The sequence below is a fragment of the Rattus norvegicus genome, chromosome 17, assembly GCF_021556685.1.
Source record: "Rattus norvegicus strain SHRSP/BbbUtx chromosome 17, alternate assembly SHRSP_T2T, whole genome shotgun sequence".
Taxonomy (NCBI): Eukaryota; Metazoa; Chordata; class Mammalia; order Rodentia; family Muridae; genus Rattus; species Rattus norvegicus.
The window spans coordinates 41,997,173-42,001,177 of NC_141550.1; the positions used below are offsets into that span (position 1 = coordinate 41,997,173).

Genomic DNA, 4,005 nt, shown 5'->3' on the forward strand with positions numbered 1-4,005 from the left:
AAGCTCTCTCACTCTGTAGATGAAATTATGACTATGTGAGGAGGCAGAGCTGTTAATTAGCTTGACTATAGGGACACTAAATGGTGTCTTCTGTGTATCAAAATAGCATTTCAATTGTGCATATCAAAGCTACATACAGCCAAGTTTAAAGATATATTGTGTGTAATTTTTTATTTTTAAAGCTGTGAAATAAATTGGGAGTGCTGGTTTATACCCATAATCCCAGCATGGGGAAGGCTGAGACAGGAGGATTGGGAGTTGAAGCCTGTTATGGGATAAAGAATGGGACCCCCCCATCTCTCTAAACTAAACTAAACTAAACTAAACTAAACTAAACTAAACTAAACTAAACTAAACTAAACCAAACCAAACTAAACTAAAGCTAAGCTAAGCTAAGCTAAACCAAACCAAACCAAACCAAACCAAACCAAACCAAACCAAACTGAACGAATTAATTGCTTGCTCTCTGGTCCTTGCATGCTCCCTCAAATGGGTTAGGAGATGTACAGGTTGTTCATAGAAAATAGGGTTTAATACAGAGGCACTCCCAAGGTCGTGAATGGGCACTGACCAAAAGGGACACTACACAGACTGACATTAGGTAAGATTAGACACATTCAGGGTTGTGTGTCCACAGGTCAGATTACATTAGAAAAATTCTCTCTCTCTCTCTCTCTCTCTCTCTCTCTCTCTCTCTCTCTCTCTCTCTCTCTCTCTCTCTCTCCTCCTTTCCTCCCCTCCTCTCCCCTCCCTCCCTTCCCTTTTCCTCTCTTCCCTCCCGTCCGCTTAGGTCAAAACACGCTTTACTAAGAAATCTTTAACACCTATGTTTCTCAAATATCTAGCTTAATTTTGCATGGAGACAATGCAGAATTTCAGACCCAACCCTGGGATGTTTTCTCGTTTCAACTCTCAGGACTTCCACACAGTTGCTTGGTAAAATACACAGGGCTCGTGCTCCCTTCCAGACCATTGTGTGACGACCGCCTAACACAAGACAAGACGCGCTATTCGCTCTGGAACCAAGTTCCTTGGTTTCTTCAGCATTTGTTAGATCAGACCAAGCAGGAGGAAAAAAACCTCAATTTTGGGGAATCCCGTTTGCCAGGGCTCCAGGTCTTCCCAGAGAACATCCTTTTACGCCAAGGCGGAGGGTGGGGAATGGCTCTGGAACCGTGCAGATTGCTGCCTCACACCGTGTAGCCAGGGCTATTAGAGCCGCTTGTGGGGGTGTCGGAAGATGCTCATCTGAATGCATGACTGGATATGTACCCACACTGTAGTCTACCAAACGGTGGATGTTCCTTGTAGGCCGAATAACGAGTGACTAGAGCTACTTTATGAATGCTCCAGTGGTGCAATCGGTTAGCGCGCGGTACTTCTAAAGCAGTGCTATATGCGCTAGGGCGATGCTGAGGTTGTGAGTTTGAGCCTCACCTGGAGCATTGTTTTCATAGAATCGTCAGCAACCCTACCCCCACTGTGTACTTTTCAGCCTACTTTGTTTAGTATCAATCAGCCTATATCGGCTTTGTTAGGAATTAGTTTTAGGATCAGCACTTATTTTTAGAATCCAGCAACGACCAATGACAGACCGCCAACTTCCCTGTCTTGCTATCATGCTCTGGTTTGGAGAAAAATGCAGTAGGATTATGGTGGCAGCTTCAGCTATTTTTAGAATCCAGAAAGATGAATGATTTCGGTGGGCCGCCGCCTTCCCCATCTTGCTCTCATGCTTTGGTTTGGGGAAAAATACGGTAGGATTATGGTAGCAGCTTCGGCTTCTCTTATTTTTTCCATTGCAAACTAAAAGTCACATGACATCGGTGGTGGAATGGGAAGATGGAGAGAATCTGTTCCTGGAACTCTCGGACTAGTTTTAGATTGCCTGTAATAGGCTGCTTTCCCTCTTCTGTAAATCTATTCATATGCTTTTAAATGTTGTGACACATTAGAACTTTAGGACAAAGCATGCTGTAGTTGTGTCTCCCTAGCGTTTGAGAATTCTAGAAGAATTACCACTTCTAGATCAGATCCAGCTACACAGCAAAATCTGGTTTATTTTATTTTATTTTATTTTTTAATCACTGGAGCAAAGCAATTCCTGCTGCATGCACATTTAGTTCAGGCAGAATGAGGGTAGAACGCAATGTCTTCCCTTAGTGTGCACTCCAACAGTTAATAACAGGTCATCTCTGTAGATCAGAGTAAGCAGGTGGAGAGCAGCTAACCATCCTCAGAACTGCTTCCATGACTGGCATCATGGAGTCATGTACCACTCTGGAGCCTGTGTACAGGAGAGAATAAAATCTACAAAATAAAAAAATAAAATAAAATCCACCCCCTCCCCCAAATCTAACAATAAAAAAGAACAGGTTATAAGAAAGAACAGTTCCCATTGCTCTGATTTCTGGACAGGAATTGCTTACAACTGTGGAGCTTTGACGTTAGAGGGAGCACTGTGACATTTATATACATGGAGAGCCATAGACCACTGCTCCACTCTGGAAACTCTGAAGGATGACATTTTAAAGAGGAGAGAGAGAGACAGAGAGAGAGAGAGAGAGAGAGAGAGAGAGAGAGAGAGAGAGAGAGAGAGAGAGAGAGAGAGAGAGAGAGAGGAGGAGGAGGAGGAAGAGGAGGAGGAGGAGGAAGAGGAGGAGGAGGAGGAGGAAAAAAACCATTTAGCTATGTTTGGATGACAGCATTTAACAATATCCACTGTATACTTCAGTCCAGATCTGTTCATGCTGTCGTAGCAAAGCTGGTTGGAACATGGCAGAAAATCAAAGCTACAAAAGAACCTGCCATGCTGCCTGTGGCTTGAGCTTTCTCCACAGGGTTGTTCTGGGACTGATGGTCCTCAGCCTGACACCGAGGAGACAGGTAAAATGCTCAGATACTATTGGAGACTGCAGAGAATAAGGGCACCCACACATTGTGGTCCAAAGTGACCTTTCCCTCCCTGAACAGAGTTAAAAGAGCAGGGTCAGTGATAGTTGATCCAGTGGATCCAGTACAAGGCTACATTGTCTGAAGAGCAGAGGTTTGGGAGGGTATGTTAACATTATATTAGAAATGCTTCTCTTCACTTTTACCCCATTACTCTGGCATTGCTTGTCTGTTTATTACAAGGTAGAGCACCACTGTTTACCTCTGAGCTCTCAGGAGGCAGAGGCAAGAGGATTGCAACTTTGAAGCCAATCAGTTCTTACTTGTGAGATTTTGTGCCTTGTTTTTCTTTAAAGGAAAAAAAGTAAAATAGCTATGTGTCCTTACACATGAATAAATTTTAAAGCCAGTATCATTTTGTAAATCACACAAAGTTCATTTTTGTGGCTGGATACATATAGATTTCCTTTTAAAGTTTGTCCTCTCCTGCTTCTCTTCTCTTTCTCCTTTCCACCCATATGTGTGTATTTTTTCTGCTCCCACCCCCACTACAGATCAGAGTCTCATGCTGAAGTCCAGGTTGTCCTTGAACTCTCTGGGTAAGCCAGGCTGGCCTTTTAAATTCAAGGCAATCTTCCTGACTCAGCCTCCTAAGTGCTTGTGGGTAGAAGTTACTATTTATTTGCCTTAGTCATTACTGTTTTTGGTTTATTATTTAGTTATTGAATGTTGAGTAAGTGGGTATTGTTTTTCCTCTAGCTGTTTCCTGCTGACATTGGGGCATCATTGTCAGGGACTCAAGGCAATTGGAATATTGGTTAAGGCCTGGAAGCTCAGGCTGTGTAGTTTGATGTCCCAACTTTATCAGACCATGTGGCGCTAGGGTAGTATAGGAAGCCTTGGGGCGGTTTGTGTGGTTGGACTACCTGGGGCTAGTTGTCTTGGAGCCATCTAGGCTGTAGACTTACTTCAAGGGAACACATGGGCTGCTGAGATGCTGAGCTGCCAGAGCAGTCCGTAGTTGATTTGAAACCTACTGGGACAGATAGACTAGGGACAGATAGAAGGTAAGGTTAAGAATTTTAGGGAACACCTTTTATCTTAGGTGTAGAT

The 4,005-nt window shown here is 43.5% G+C and overlaps 1 non-coding gene and 1 pseudogene across 1 annotated transcript; one reads left to right on the plus strand and one right to left on the minus strand.

Annotated features, from left to right (window-relative positions):
- Positions 1-1,346: 1,346 nt before the first annotated feature.
- Trnar-ucu (transfer RNA arginine (anticodon UCU)) lies at positions 1,347-1,445 on the plus strand. Its single transcript has 2 exons — positions 1,347-1,384; positions 1,410-1,445. It is a non-coding gene; the product is annotated as a tRNA-Arg (tRNA).
- Vom1r-ps105 (vomeronasal 1 receptor pseudogene 105) lies at positions 2,180-2,965 on the minus strand (annotated as a pseudogene).